This window comes from Hordeum vulgare, chromosome 1H (genome assembly GCF_904849725.1).
Source record: "Hordeum vulgare subsp. vulgare chromosome 1H, MorexV3_pseudomolecules_assembly, whole genome shotgun sequence".
Lineage (NCBI taxonomy): Eukaryota > Viridiplantae > Streptophyta > Magnoliopsida > Poales > Poaceae > Hordeum > Hordeum vulgare.
In genome coordinates, this window is record NC_058518.1 from 313,266,144 (window position 1) to 313,282,939 (window position 16,796).

Consider the following 16,796-nt stretch of genomic DNA (forward strand, 5'->3'; position numbering starts at 1 on the left):
TTAACCACATCGACGCCGACATGGACGAGATCATCACGAGCGGCTCCATTGCCGGCGCGTCCTTCCCGGGGTTCGGCGTGCAAGATGAAATAATGGAAAGCGCCGGCGACATTGACGACGAGATCGACGACGTCGAGGAGGAGGGGGAGGAGGAAGAGCAGGCGGAGGTGGAGTCAAAACCAGTGCCGAAAAGGAGGGGGGAGAAGAAGCGGGCGTCGAAAGCCAAGCTAGTCGAATCCCGCACCAAGTGGACGTCCAAGGAAGACGAGTGTCATGCCGAAGCATGGAAGACCGTCAGCATCGACCCGATCACCGGCACGAATTAGAACACTGACATGTACTGGGGGAGAATCAAGACGACTTCGCCAACATCCACATGGACCGCGGTGAGAAGGCCATGAAGAACCACCGGGCGACGATCCAGACAGCCTGAACAAGTGGCATGGGATCGTCGAGGAGGTCGCTGCTTGCCCAGAAAGCGGTGCCAACGTCGAGGGTCAGGAATGGACGTAGTTCGCTGTCCCTAGTTCGTCGCACTGCCGTGTGCTTTGCCAGCACGTTTTGTCTGCGGCTATGCAGATGGTTCAGATGTTCAACATGTATCGCCAAGACAACAACGACCAAGAGTTAAAGTTCCTTCACGTGTTCTCCAGGATCGAGTCGTGCAAGAAGTGGAGGGAAGTTTGGCTCGCTCTCACCCAGGCCAAGGAGACCTACAATCCGGACGCGCCTGCCCCGGCTGCGGCAGAAGGGTGTCCCGATGGCACCAAAAAAGCTAATGCAGCGAGGGACGTGACGCCCGTTGCCGAACGGCTGCAATATTTGATCGAGCAATGCATCGCCGGTGTCGATAACAACGCTGCCAGGTGTTGGGGAACATAGCATGGGAAACAAAAAACTTCCTACGCTCACGAAAGACCTATTATGGTGATGATCATCTACGAGAGGGGAGATCAGATCCACATACCCTAGTAGATCGCTAAGCGGGAAGCGTTAAGAAACGCGGTTGATGTAGTCGAACGTCTTCGCGATCCAAATCGCAGCCGTCCCTCGATCCGTCCCGATCTAGTGCCGAACGGACAACACCACCGCGTTAAGCACACGTACAACTCGATGTTGATCTCTGCCTTCTTGATCCAGCAAGAGGGGGGCGTAGAGGTAGAAGAGTTCCCGAAAGCGCGACGTCGGTGATGGAGCAAATCCAACAGGGCTTCCCCTAAGCACCGTGGAACTAGAGAGGAGGAACTACGATCTAGAGAGAGGGCAGCACGTGGCTGAATTTGTTGTGCCCAAAAACCCTCAAGACCTCTAGTATGTATAGGAGGAGAGGAGGGTGGCCGGAGGCCCTAGGGTTTCCCCTTGGGCCGGCCAAAGCGGGGACGAGAGGAGTCCTCCTCCAATCCTACTCATAGTAGGATCCCTCTCCCACTTGGAAACCTTTTCCACCTTTTGTATTTTCCCTTATTCCTCTATTCCAGCCGCATGGGCCCTTAGAGGTGGCCTCGGCCTGCCCACCAGGGGATGGTTTGCCTCCTCTCTTGGCCCATGAAGCCCTAGGGTCGTCGCACCCCTCCTAGTGGTCCTCGGGCACCCTCCCGACACTCCCGGTACACTACCGATGAGCCCGAAACTTCCCCGATGACCAAAATAGGACTTCGTATATATCAATATTTACCTTTGGACCATTCCATAGCTCCTCGTGATGTCCTGGTTCTCATCCGTGACTCCAAATAACCTTCGGTCACTAGCACCTATAACTCAACTATACCGAAACGTCACCCAACCTTAAGTGTGCAGATCCTGCGGGTTCGAGAACTATGTAGACATGACCTGAGACACTCTCCCGTCAATATCCAGTAGCGGGACCTCGATGCCCATATTGGATCCTACATATTCTATGATAACCTTATCGGTCGAACCTCTGTGTCAAGGATTCAATTAATCTCGTATATCATTCCGTTTGTCCTTCGGTATGTTACTTACCCGAAATTCGAACGTCGGTATCCCAATACCTATTTCAATCTCGTTACCGGCAAGTCTCTTTACTCGTTCTGCAATACAAGATCCCGTGGCTAACTCTTTAGTGACATTGCTTGCAAGGCTTCTTTGTTATGTTGTATTACCGAGTTGGCCCCGAGATACCTCTCCGTCACACGGAGCGACAAATCCCAGTCTTGATCCATGCTAACTCAACGGACACCTTCGAAGATACCTGTAGAGCACCTTTATAGTCACCCAGTTACGTTGTGACGTTTGATACACACAAGGTATTCCTCTGGTGTCAGTGAGTTACATGATCTCACGGTCATAGAAATGTATACTTGTCATGCAGAAAACAATAGCAATGAAATTACATGATCACATGCTACGTTTATAGTTTAGGTCTTGTCCATCACATCATTCTCCTACTGATGTGATCTCGTTATCAAGTGACAACACTTGTCTATGGCTAGGAAATCTTAACCATCTTTGATCAATGAGCTAGTCAACTAGAGGCTCACTAGGGGCAATGTTTTGTCTATGTATCCACACATGTATTTGTGTTTCCATTCAATACAATTATAGCATGGATAACAAACGATTATCTTGTAACAGGAAATATAATAATAACTATTTTATTATTGCCTCTAGGGCATATTTCCAACAGTCTCCCACTTACACTAGAGTCAATAATCTACCATCACATCTCTATGTGATTTATAATGTAACATATTTAACACCCATACAGTTCTGGTGTCGGTCATGTTTAACTCGTCAAAGAGGCTTAGTCAGCGGGTCTGCAAAATTCAGGTCCATGTGCACTTTGCAAATATTTATGTCCTCCTCCTTGATGTAATCGTGGATGGCATTGAAGCGTCGTTTAATGTGTCTGGTCCTCTTGTGAAACCTTGGTTCCTTGGCTAGAGCAATGGCACCAGTGTTGTCACAAAACAGATTTATTGGATCCAGTGCGCTCGGCATAACTCCAAGACGTGTCATGATCTGCTTCATCCAGACACCCTCCTTAGCTGCCTCCGAGGCTGCTATGTACCCCGCTTCACATGTAGAATCACCTACACGCTTTGCTTGGAACTGCACCAGCTTACCGCACCCCATTAAGAATATATACGTATCTGGTTTGTGACTTAGAGTCATCCAGATGAGTGTCGAAGCTTGCATCGATATAACCATTTACGACGAGCTCTTCGTCACCTCCATAAACGAGAAACATTTCCTTAGTCCTTTTTAGGTACTTTAGAATATTCTTGACCACTGTCGAGTGCTCCATTCCTGGATTACTTTGAAACCTGTCTGCCATACTTATGGCGAGGCTGACATACGATCGTGTGCACAACATTGCATACATGATAGACCCTACAGATGAAGCATAGGGGACGACACTTATCGTTTCTCTATCTTCTGCTGTTACTGGGCATTGAGTCTTACTCAACTTTATACCTTGTAACACAGGCAAGAACCCTTTCTTGGATTGTTCCATTTTGAACTTCTTCAAAATCTTATCAAGGTATGTGCTTTGTGGAAGTCCTATCAGGCGCCTTGATCTATCTCTATAGATCTTAATGCCCAATATGTAAGCAACTTCTCCTAGGTCCTTCATTGAAAACTTTTGTTCGAGTAATCCTTTACGCTTTCCAAAAATTCTATATTGTTTCCAATCGGCAATATGTCATCCACATATAACATTAGAAATGCTATAGAGCTCCGACTCACTTTCTTGTAAATACAAGCTTCTCCAACAACTTGTATAAACCCAAACGCCTTGATCACCTCATCAAAACACCGATTCCAACTCCGAGATGGTTGCACAAGTCCATAAATGGATCGCTGGAGCTTGCATACTTTTTTAGCATTCTCCGGATTGACAAAACCTTCGGGTTGCATCATATAAAACTCTTCCTTAAGAAACCCGTTAAGGAATGCCGTTTTGACATCCATCTGCCAGATTTCATAATCGAAAAATGCAGCTATTGCTAACATGATTCGGACGGACTTAAGCATTGCTACGTGTGAGAATTTCTCATCGTAGTCAACTCCTTGACTTGTGAAAACCCCTTTGCCACAAGTCGAGCTTTATGGACGGTCACATTACCGTCCACATCCATCTTCTTCTTAAAGATCCATTTGTTCTGAATAGCCTTTCGACCTTCAGGTAATACTTCCAAAGTCCACACTTTGTTTTCATACATAGATCCTATCTCGGATTTCATGGCCTCTAACCATTTGTTGGAATCTGGGCCCACCGTTGCTTCTTCATAATTTACAGACTCATTGTTGTCTAACAACATGATTGACAAGATAGGATTTCCATACCACTCACGAGCAGTACGTACTCTTGTCGACCTACGAGGTTCGATAGCAACTTGATCCGAAGTTTCATGAACATCATCATTAGCTTCCTCTTCAACTGGTGAAGCCTCGACAGAAATTTCTTTTTGCGCTGTGCCACCATCTTGTTGAAGCAAAGGTTCCACAACCTCATCAAGTTCTATCTTCCTCCCACTCAATTCTTTCGGCAGAAACTCTTTCTCAAGAAAAGCTCCGTTCTTAGCAACAAACACTTTGCCCTCGGATTTGAGATAGAAGGTATACCCAACTATCTCTTTTGGGTAACCTATGAAGACACACTTTTTTGCTTTGGGTTCTAGGTTTTCAGGCTGAGGCTTTTTGACATAAGCATCACATCCCCAAACTTTAAGAAATGACAACTTTGGCTTCTTGCCATACCACAGTTCATATGGTGTTGTCTCAACGGATTTGATGGTGCCCTATTTAAAGTGAATGCAGCTGTCTCCAATGCATAGCCCCAAAACGACAATGATAAATTGTTAAGAGAGATCATAGAACAAACCATATCTAATAAAGTACGATTACGACGTTCGGACACACCATTGCGTTGTGGTGTTTCACGCAGTGTCAACTGTGAAACAATTCCACATTGTCTTACATGATCACCAAACTCGTAACTCAGATACTCACCTCCTCGATTGGATCGCATGAACTTGATCTTCTTGTTATGATGATTTTTGACGTCACTCTGAAATCGCTTGAACTTTTTAAACATTTCAAACTTGTGCTTTATTAAGTAAATATAGCCATATCTACTCAAATAATCAGTGAAGGTGAGAAAATAATGATATCCGCCGCGTGCCTCTATGCTCATCGGTCCGCACACATCAGTATGTATGATCTCCAGCAAGTTACTTGCACGCTTCATTGTTTCGGAGAATGGAGTCTTAGTCATCTTGCCCATGAGGCATGGTTCGCATGTGTCAAGTGATTCAAAATCAAGTGACTCCAAAAGTCCATCATCATGGAGTTTCTTCATGCGCTTTACACCAATATGACCTAAGCGGCAGTGCCACAAGAAAGTGGCGCTATCATTACTAACTCTACATCTTTTGGTCTCATTGTTATGGACATGAGTGTCATCACTATCGAGATTCAACATCAACAAACCCCTCACATTGGGTGCATGACTGTAAAATATATTACTCATAAAAATAGAACAACCATTATTCTCTCACTTAAATGAGTAACCGTCTCGCAATAAACATGAAAGTGCGTTAAGTCGACTAGAGGGGGGGGGGTGTGAATTGGCGATTTTTAGAAATTCATCACTGAGGAAATTCCTAGGGAGCAAAGTCCTCAGTAATGAATCACGTGCAGCAGAAATAGCACTAAGACATAAGTGTAGAACATGCAACAACAAAGTACTCAACGTGAATGATGCAGTTCGGTTTGCACAGGATACAAGTATTGAACAAGTAGGTGATGACAAACACAAGTGAAGAATTTGAAGTGAGGGAATTGATCAAAATCTTCAGTCAAATTCTTCAAACAGTACAGGTGAAATTCTTCAACATGCAATTGATGAAATGGAAAGATTGAGGAAATAGAACCAGTAGCTCAATGAAGACAACGTTTGATGACCCAGTTGCAACTGCTGTGACAGTCTACGTCTGGTTTGGAGTGGCTAGGTATTTAAACCTAAGGACACACAGTCCCAGGACACACAGTCCCTACCGTATTCTCCTTGATCTAAGGACACACAGTCCTCGCCCAACACTCGTGGTAAGTCTTCAGGGCAGACTTCCAAACCCTCAGAAACTCGGTCACCCGATGATCCAGAATTCACTGCTGGGTGCTCTAGACCATGACGCGTAACCGTCTCGGGGATGCACAGTCCTCAAAGGTAACAAGCCTTCGTTCCACAGAGGAACAAACTCTTCAGTGATGCTCAATCACTTGGGTATTTGGGTTTGGTTTGGGTGTTTGGGGTTTTTCCGCACTTGATGATTTTCACTCACACACCTTGAGGAATTGGGTTGCTCTAAATGACCTATGTCAGTTTCTTTCAGAGCAGCCAACCAGCTAGTGGTTGTGGGGGGTGGCTATTTATAGCCTAGGAACATCCTGACATGATTTGACATAAATGCCCGTAATGATATGACCGTTGGGTGGATAAGCTTTGGGACAGGTGGTGCGCGGCGCGACAACGGTCGTAACTTTCAACTATGAAAGTCCTCATGTTTCTCATATTCCTCACTGGAGGATCTGGTAGGTGTAGGTGTGAGTTGAGCATCATGAGAAATTTCATTTCGTAGTTTTACCTCGCCCCCCTTAAACAGTACAGTGTTCCTATGACTCAAGAAAGAAGAAAATGGAACGAAAAGACTAAATCTTCAAGTTTCGAAGTCTTCAGACCATTTTCTTCTAGACACACCGAATTCCTCATCTTCAATATCTTCATGAGGAATATCAATTTCTTCGCAATTTCTTGGGGAACAAAGTCTTCAAGGGATAACCAATTTCTTCACCCGAAGACATTCATTTTTAGGGGTCGATATTCATCGAATAACTCAAACTATTCAACGACTTATAGAGCCTGTGTACACTCACAAACATATTAGTCTCTTAACCTATAAGTCTTCAACGCACCAAAATCACTAAGGGGCACTAGATGCACTTAAAATCTTCCGCTTTTTGGTGGTTGATGACAAACAGGTTAAGTTTTCAACGGGGATAAAAATATGAATTGTAAGTACCGAGTTTGAGGAATTTGATTGCAAGATATAAAGAAACTCCCCCTAAAGATGTGCATATTGAAGAATTTGCATTGGACTGCAAATGCACATTAATGATTTATATCATGGAGATCTCCCCCTATATATTGTAATTTATGCATCCATTTTGACATAGAGTATGATGAATTTGAAATGCATGATGAAAGATAATGTCTGACGAATTTCAGTATGCATGCAATTAATCAACTATAGGAATAAGCATGCGAGAAAAAACCGTTCGAGAAAGTATCAGACCACCATCGGGCTTAAGTTACAAGTCATTACAAAAAACACTTCAGAAGAATGAGAGTTTGTAACTTAATAAAGTTTATAATAGCCCATAAGCAAACCCGCTTGTAGACTAACTCAAATTTCTCCCCCTTTGTCATCAAGTGACAAAAAGAGATAGAAATCGAGGACTAACGCCCTTTGAAGAAATTCAACTTGTTCAAGGAGCGCCAGAGTTCGTCGGGTCTTTTGGTGGAGTTGGGCCGGTAGCAGTGTCTTCAACTTCTTCATCATCATCAGCAGAGCGAAATGAAGAAAATGAACTATCCTCCAATTCTAGTTGAAGGGAGGAAACCAACTTCATGAAGAACTTGCAGAACAGGGACAAAGCAATCAATATCTTCCATGTCAGCATGAGGGATATGGGTATGATGGAAGATTTTCCTCTTGTCAACCAGGACTACTTCATAGTAGTTTAGTTGAAGTCTGGTCTAGAAATTTCTGTGTCTGATGCGAAGTTTGTTGTAGGGATTTTCATCACTGAAGAAATGATGTTCATCATAGAACATTCCCTTGTCAAACTTTGGTCTTTTGGAGTAGGGCTGACACTGCTTGGGTTGAAGATTTCACGGAGGAAATGCCTCAGCCTGAGCTGGTTGTGCCACAACAATTGCAGTATCAGGATTCGTCACCTGTGGCTCCTCATCTGTTTCTTCATTTTGTGTCGGTGCAGATTCATTAGGCACATTGTTCTCAGCAATTGTTATTTCATGAGCTGGTGCAGCTGATTCAGTTGTAGGTGCTGACTTCGCACAAGCGCACTTGTCGGCACAGCTTGACAGGATTTCTGTCACTAATGGTGATTCTGGAATTTGATGAATTGGGGGCACCGTTGGTGAGTTTGGATGGACCTGTTCCGAAAATTCCTCATTGATCACTGGCATGTTGCAGCCAATGTCCACATCCTCCTCCTTTTCTTCAGCAGTTTCCTCAGGTTTGTGAGGAGGAGGTGTTGCAGTGTGAGGAATTTGATCAACTTGAATTTCCTCATCCATTGGGGTGGATGCAACAGACTTGTTCTCATCCATTTCTTCATCTTCATCTTGGATGACATAGTCAACACCATATGGAACAAGCATGCATGATGGTGCTGTGTTGAGTGGTGGTACGTCCATTGGGGCTGTTGTGGTGGGCAAAGTCTTAAGGCGTTTTGCCTCTAATGACTTTGGAGTTGATGATGCTTTTCGTTTCTTGGCCTCCCTTTTAGTGCTTTTGTTTTCTTCGTTTCTGATGCAAAAGTAAGTTGGTATTTATTCACCCTTGATGCCTTTGGTGAAGGAGCAGTTTCTTGAGGCATTGCATCAGAGGTTGCAGGCCGGTCAATGTCTTCAGCAGATGCTGCACTAGTACTTGGAGGAGGGGCAGTTTCATCAGTAGTAGTTCCTGGAGCAGTAGTTTCTTCAGCTTCTGGCTCATCAAGTTCATCACGCAGCTGGACAGTGTATTGGGCCTGAGGAGTTGAAGGTGCTGTAGTGGCAACAACCCTTTTGTTGTGCTCGTCAACAACATGACGTTGATTTGATGAATCTCACCTTGAAGCTTTTGCTGTCACCTTGAAGACTGGTGCATTTGTCAGTGAGGGTTTTCAGTTAAACTTGTGAGGAAACAAGGCTGTCTGGCATCAGATTTAGAATATTCTGGCGCAAGAACTTCTTATTCCGAGCCTTTGCTTTCTTAGCCTGCTCAGCTTGTCGAGCTTGCCATTTTTCCTCATTGATGAATGAGGTCACCATGTGACCGAGGCCAGGTGGAAGGTGTAAATCATCAGCTGGGGTGTTGGGATCAACGTACCAGTGATCGATGAAATTTAGCATAAATTTTGGATCCACAACTAGAGAATTGTGGAGCCTTAGCTTTAGCAACTCGTTCTTGTTTGTTTCTAATGATAGCTTCAAGTGTTTCTCGATCATATTCATCACTATCATCTAATATAGGGGGTACATTGATGACTTTGTCTGGACTAGGCCTTGTTCCCCTTCCTGCAGTGGATTTTGTCTTCAAAATCCCACCTGAGGATTTTGGTACAGTGCTTGAGGGAATTGATGTCCCAATTGCTGATGACTGTGCTGCAGTTGAAGATTTTGCTGCAACTGATGACTTGGCATCCATGGTTGTTTGTCTTGGAGGATGTTGATGCTTTGACAGTGCTGTTGAGGACTTTGGTTTGTCGCCAGTCTTTTTCATCAAAACCTTTTCGGCTGGCTGTTCTGTAGCCGATGCTTCAGTAGCAGAGGAGGAGGCAGCAACAATTGTAGCAGCAGAGTCAGTACCTGAAGCCTTTTTTCTTCAGTTTGGCCAAATACTTTGCTTTTTCATCAAGAAAGTCATGAATTGTAAGCACACTTGAAGGATCTTCTGATTGTTGTTGTTTCATAGGAGGTCTGGTGCATGGAGGCTTCACTGCAAACTTCTTTGCATATTTTGGAGTGACAAATCTGTTGTTTTTTCCACTCCTGAGTCCATCTCCTTTCAATCTTCTGAAGCCTTATCTTGCGCTTCGCAGCAGTCTCTTTGCCATATATTTCCTCATCTGGTGTGCAATAGTGAGGATATATGTTATCAGGTATGTCCAAAGGAGTGTTTTGTCGAGATTCTTGCCACCTTTCTGTTGCTTCTGTTCTTCCATTTTCTTTCGCTGAGTTTTTTGCCGAGGAAATTGAATTCTTGAGGAATCTAAGGACATAGGAAGATTTCCTTCAAGACATGTTGCAAATGAGTTAAGTTGATGAGAACCTAGTGATTCATCGGCTCACATTTTGTACGTGTGAAGAGAGTATAGGTGCGAAGAATTTGGAGAGGTCATACGCGTTCTCAGATTTGAGGAAATTTTAAAATGACTCAAGTTGAGGAATTTGACCAACATAGTTGTGAGGAATTTGACTAAGCATTCTGATCCTGGGTTTCAGAGTTGTGAAGATTCGAAAATTAGCACAACTGAGGAATCTCATGAAGAATTTAGTGGCTTAGAGAAATTCATCATGTGTTTTAGACATGGGTGCGTTCATCTGAAGAAATTTCTATGGAATAACAGGTTTCACAGTTTGACAGAAATCAAAAGGATCAACACGGGCAATAAAATTAGATTTTAATTACCCCGTGTGAAGAACACGACGAACTGAGGAAGAAAGAGTAGAAGTTCGTCAGTCCAGATCTTCAGTGCCCTAAATTGGCGTCTGAAAACAGCTACGACGACGGCGGGAGAAGATGTTCCGCGTCGGCGTGAGTCCGGTGACAATGAAGTTGAGGCAGTGAAGCTCTTCTTCACCGGCGACGAGGAAATCCAGCGGCGGCGCTAGGGTAGAGCTTGAACGAGGGGAAGTGAGAGCGAGAGGAAGATTTTAACAGGGGGGGGGTGTTGGAAATATGCCCTAGAGGCAATGATAAATATTTATTATTATATTTCCTGTTTAAATATAATCGTTTATTATCCATGCTATAATTGTATTGAATGAAAACATAGATGCATGTGTGGATATATAGACAAAACAATGTCCCTAGCAAGCTTCTAGTTGGTTAGCCAGTTGATCAATGATAGTCAAGGTTTTCTGACTATATGCAAGTGTTGTCACTTGATAACTCGATCACATCATTAGGAGAATCATGCGATGGACTAGACCCAAACTATGAACGTAGCATATTGATCGTGTCATTTTATTGCTATTGTTTTCTACGTGTCAAGTATTTATTCCTATGACCATGAGATCATATAACTCACTCGCACCGGAGGAATACCTTGTGTGCATCAAACGTCACAATGTAGCTGGATGACTATAACGGTGTTCTACAGGTATCTATGAAGGTGTCCGTTGAGTTAGTATGGATCAATACTGGGATTTGTCACTCCTTGTGATGGAGAGGAATCTCGGGGCCCACTGGGTAATACAACATCACACACAAGCCTTGCAAGCAATGTGACTAAGTGTAAGTCACGAGATCTTGTCTTACGGAACGAGTAAAGAGACTTGCGGGTAACGAGATTGAAATAGGTATGCGGATACCGACGATCGAATCTCGGGAAAGTAACATACCAAAGGACAAAGGGAATGACATACGGGATTATATGAATCCTTGACACCGAGGTTCAACCGATAAGATCTTTGGATAATATGTAGGATCCAATAAGGGTATCCAGGTCCCGCTATTGGATATTGACCGAGGAGTGTCTCGGGTCATGTCTACATAGTTCTGGAACCCGCAGGGTCTGCACACTTAAGGTTCAATGATGTTTTAGTATAGTTGAGTTATCTGTGTGGTTACTGAATGTTGTTCGGAGGCTCGGATGAGATAGGACGTCACGAGGGTTTCCAGAATGGTCCGGAAACGAAGATTGATATATAGGATGGTTTCATTTGGTCACCGGAAAGTTTCGGGCATTACTGACAATGTACCGGGAGTGACGCATGGGTTCCGGGTGTTTACCGGGAGGGGCCCACCCACCCGGGAGTGAGCCCAAGGCCCTAGGGTGGCGCCACAAGTCCTTAGTGGGCTGGTGGAGTCAGCCCAAGGAGCCCATGGCGCTAGATAAAGAAAATACCAGAAGAAAAAAAAAGAAAAAAAGGAAAGAGAGAGGTGGGATGGAAGAAGAGGACTCCTCCTTCCCAAACCGAATTGGAGGAGGAGTCCTCCTCCTCCCTGGCGTCCGGTGCACCCTTGAGGCCTTGTGCCTCAAGTCTAGTCCCTTCCCCTCCCTCCTATATATTGTGGTAGTTTAGGGATTTTTGAGACACAACTTTGGCACGTGCAACTCTAGCCTAAACCACACAGTTTCACCTGTAGATCGGATTTCTGTGGAGCTCGGGTGGAGCCCTGCAGGAGTAGATCATCACCACCACTAAAGCGTTGTCACGCTGCCGGAGAACTCATCTACTTCTTCGTCTTGCTTGCTGGATCAAGAAGGCCGAGATCATCGTCGAGCTGTACGTGTGCTGAACGCGGAGGTGCCGTCCGTTCAGCGCTAGATCTGAACGGATCGTGGGACGGTTCGTGGGACGGTTCGAGGGACGTGAAGACGTTCCACTACATCAACCGCGTTTCTTAACGCTTCCTGCTCTGCGATCTACAAGGGCACGTATTGATGTCCCACAAGCGTATGGGATCGTAGCAGTTTTCGAGGGTAGAGTATTCAACCCAAATTTATTGATTCACCAAGACAGGAAGCGAAATAATATTCTCAAGTATTAGCAGCTGAATGTGTCAGATTCAACCACACCTGAAAGATTAGTGTCTGCAAGCAAAGTATCAGTAGCAAGGTAGTATGGTAGCAACGGTGCCAGAAAAGATCTGTTGACACGGCAGACTATTCCTAACAGTTGTATCAATGGCGCCAGCACATTGACGGGGGATTATTCTTGAGAAGAATGCTTCCCCGGCTACGGCTCCAACAAAGTCTTGCGACAAGTAACAGCGGAGTAGTAAGGAACACCAGTAGCAGCAGCAGCAAAGTAACTAGTAACAACAGTAGTGACAGCAGCAGCAAAGTGGCCCAATCCCTTTTGTAGCAAGGGACAAGCCTAGACAAAGTAACATAGCGAGAACGAGTAGAAGAAGACTCGTAGGCAGTGGATCGGTGATGGATGAGTATTACGGATGTGATTCATCATGTAATAGCTATAACACGGAGAGATATGTAACTAGTTCCCATTCGTCAATCTAATGTAGGCATGTATTCCGTATGTAGTCATACGTGCTTAGGGAAAAGAACTTGCATGACATCTATTGTCGATCCCTCCCATGGCAGGGGGATCCTAATGGAAACTACGGGATATTAAGGTTCTCCTTTTAATAAAGAACCGGACCAACGCATTAACACGCGGTGAATACATCAACTCCTCATACTATGTTCATCTCCGGGAGTGGTTCCGGCTATTGTCACTCCGGGTTGCCGAGTCATAACACATAGTAGGTGACTACAACTTGCAAGATAGGATCTAAAACACACATATATTGGCGACAACATAATAGGTTCAGATCTGAAATGAGGCACCCGGGCCCTAGTGACAAGCATTAAGCATAGCCAAGTAGTAGCAACATCAATCTAGAACATAGTGGATACTAGGGATCAATCCCCGTCAAGAACTAACTTGATTACATGATAGATCTCATCCAACTCGTCACCGTCCAGCAAGCCTACGATGAGATTACTCACGAACGATGAAGAGCATCATGGAATTGTCAATGGAGAAAGGTTGATGATGACGATGGCGACGATTTCCCCTCTCCGGAGCCCGAAACGGACTCCAGATCTGCCATCCAGATGAATTACAGGATGTGGCGGCACCTCCATATCGCAAAACGCGATGAAACCTTGTCTCTGATTTTTTCCAGGCGAAACGGAAGATATAGAGCTGAGATTGGGGGCGATGGTGCCACGTGGGCCCCACAAGTCTGCACGGCACGACCATAGGGGGTGGCTGCGGCCTGTGGGCTTGTGGCCCACTGGCACGCCCCCTCGGGTGGATCTTTGCGCATGTATTTTTCTTTTATTCCAGAAAAAATATCCGTAAATTTTCAGGACGTTCCAAGAACTTTTATTTCTGCACAAAAACAACACCATGGCAATTCTGCTGAAAACAGCGTCACTTCGGGTTAGTTCCATTCAAATCATGCAAATTAGAGTCCAAAACAAGGGCAAAAGAGTTCGGAAAAGTAGATACGACGGAGACGTATCAACTCCCCCAAGCTTAAAGCCTTGCTTGTCCTCAAGCAACTCATTTGACAAACTGAGAGAGACAAAAGAAAAACTTTGACGAACTCTGTTTGATCTTGTTGTTGCAACTATGTCTAACTCATAACCAGAATTTCAGCAACATCACAAGCAAACCACATAAGCAAATGACATCTAGGTCTCACGGTAAACTCATATCAATGGCATAATCAGCTAGCGAGCAAATAATAATAAGTCTCAAACGTCAACACTTCAATCAAAACAGCATGAAGCAGTACGAATAGATGGTATCTTGCTAGCTCTTTCTGAGACCGCAAAACATAAATGCAGAGCACCTTAAAAGACCAAGGGCTGACTAAACATTGTAATTCAAGGCAATGAAGATCCAGTCATAGTCATACTCAACACAGTTAAAAGCAAAGCAAATGACAGAGGTGCTCTCTAATTGGTGCTTTTGTAAGAGGAGGATGACTCAACAGGAAAATAAATAGACATGCCCTTCGCAGAGGGAAACATTGATTTCCAGAGGTGCCAGAGCTCAAGCTTTTAAAACAGAGATAATAATTTTGGGTGGCATGCTTTCATTGTCAACGCAATGACTAAGAGTTCTCAACATATTCCACGGTACACTTGGTATAGGCGGTTCCCAAACAGAAAAGTAAATTTTTGACTCCCCCACCACCAATCAATCACACTCCACGGCTAGTGGAATCCTCGGGTACCGTCCAAACCAACATCAATCCTGGGGAAGTTTTGTTTGCAATTATCTTTTCGATTTGAGCATGGAACTGGGAATTCCAATTACCGGCCCCTTTCTCGTGAATGATAGTGAATAAACACATATCGAGGATAACACGCCTAGCATGGAAGATACCAATAGCCCCTCGTCACCACATGAGCAGTTCGGACATGTGAAACAGATTATTTCTTGAAGATTTAGAGAGTGGCACATGCAAATTTACTTGGAACGGCAGGTAGATACCGTACATAGGTAGGTATGGTGGACTCATATGTCACAACTTTGGGTTTATGGGAGTGGATGCACAAGCAGTATTCCCGCTTAGTACAAGTGAAGGCTAGCAAAAGACTGGGAAGCGACCAACTAGAGAGCGACAACAGTCATCAAAATGCATTGAGATTAACTAACATTGAGTGCAAGCGTGAGTAGGACATAAATCACTAAGAACATGAATATCATAGAGGCTATGTTGATTTTGTTTCAACTACATGCGTGAACATGCGCCAAGTGAAGCCACTTGAAACATTCAAAGGAGGATACCATCCTATCATACTACATCATAGTCATCTCAACATTCATGTGGGCATCCAAGATAGACCATTACAAGCTCCTAGCTAAGTAAGCATGGCATCATCAACTATGATCTCTAAGTTGTCATTGCAAACATGTTTCTCTCACAACAAAGCTGAATCAGGCATGATGAGCTAGTCATATTTACAAAAACAAAATAGATCGAGTTCATACCAGCTTTTCCAGGCTCGGTCACTTCATCATATATCGTCATTTCTGCCTTTCACTTGCACGAACGAATGATGTGAACAATAATAAGAGCGCTCGTGCATTGGACTAAAGCTGGAATCTGTAGGCAAACACAAAGGAGAAAACAAAGTAATATGGCTCTTTGAAAGCTAAACAGGTATGCATGCAAGAGCCACTAAACACTGTAACCAATATCTTCTACCTTGACCCAAAGAAAAAGAAGACTATCTACATGGGAAAGCTCCCAACAAGCAAAAGAAGAAAAAGAAAATCTTTTTATTTTTTTTCTCAAACTAGACAGACACACGAAAAGAAAACGAGAAAAAGAAAATAAACTAGCATGGATGATACAGTGGCAAAGTGTGAACACTGGCTAACAAAGTGAAAGCATAAGCAAGAATGTAAAGTCGGTGAGAACACGTACTCTCCCAAGATTAGGCTTTTGGCCTAACTTGGTCTACTCCCAAGGAGGGAAATAACCAGCTCCGGGGAACTCCGGAGTGGACTGAGGATGCCACTGCTGTGTGAGCGCCTCCGACTCCCACTGATAAACTGGCATATGGTACTCGACTGGTGGCTCGGGCACGGGCACCTGTGGTTGGGCTAAGCCCCAATATGCGTAGATGTCTGAGGGCATAATAATGTACCTGCCTGCATAAAGATTGACAAAGAAGGAGCAGGCAAAGTAATAGTCTCACGAGTACCCTGACTAAATACCAGGTTATAAATCATCCTTCTACCTATATCTCTATCAAGAAAGTCATGGCGAACCATGCTATCGTAATCTAGATATCTCTCGAGAAGAAGAACCTCTTCTTCCTCCTCTAGTCTAATAGGTATCTCAAAGTGTCTAGCAAGACGGGTAGCATAGATACCTCCATAGACGACACCTTAAGAACGGTTCAGGTTCAACCGTTGAGCTACTATAGCGCCCAAGCTATATTTTTTATCGTTATAGAGGGCTTCGCGCAACACCGCAAGATCTGGGGAACTAAGTGACCCAGTTTTCCCATGGCCAATCAAACATTTTCCCACAAATAATGAGAAGTACCGAAGCACGGGAAAAATGAATGCTAGCAGCTCTAGCGCAAGACACTCCTCTCTCCTCTCCTACATCAATTGTACCGATGAAAGCTTCCAAGTCCCGCGGACGAGGTTCATGAATATCCCCAACGTAAGGTAATTTGCAAACATTGCAAAAATCTTGGAGTGACATGCGCTGGGGGACATCATAAAAGTTTAAACTCAACCATAGGAGGATTCTTCCTCGGATAGAAGTTAA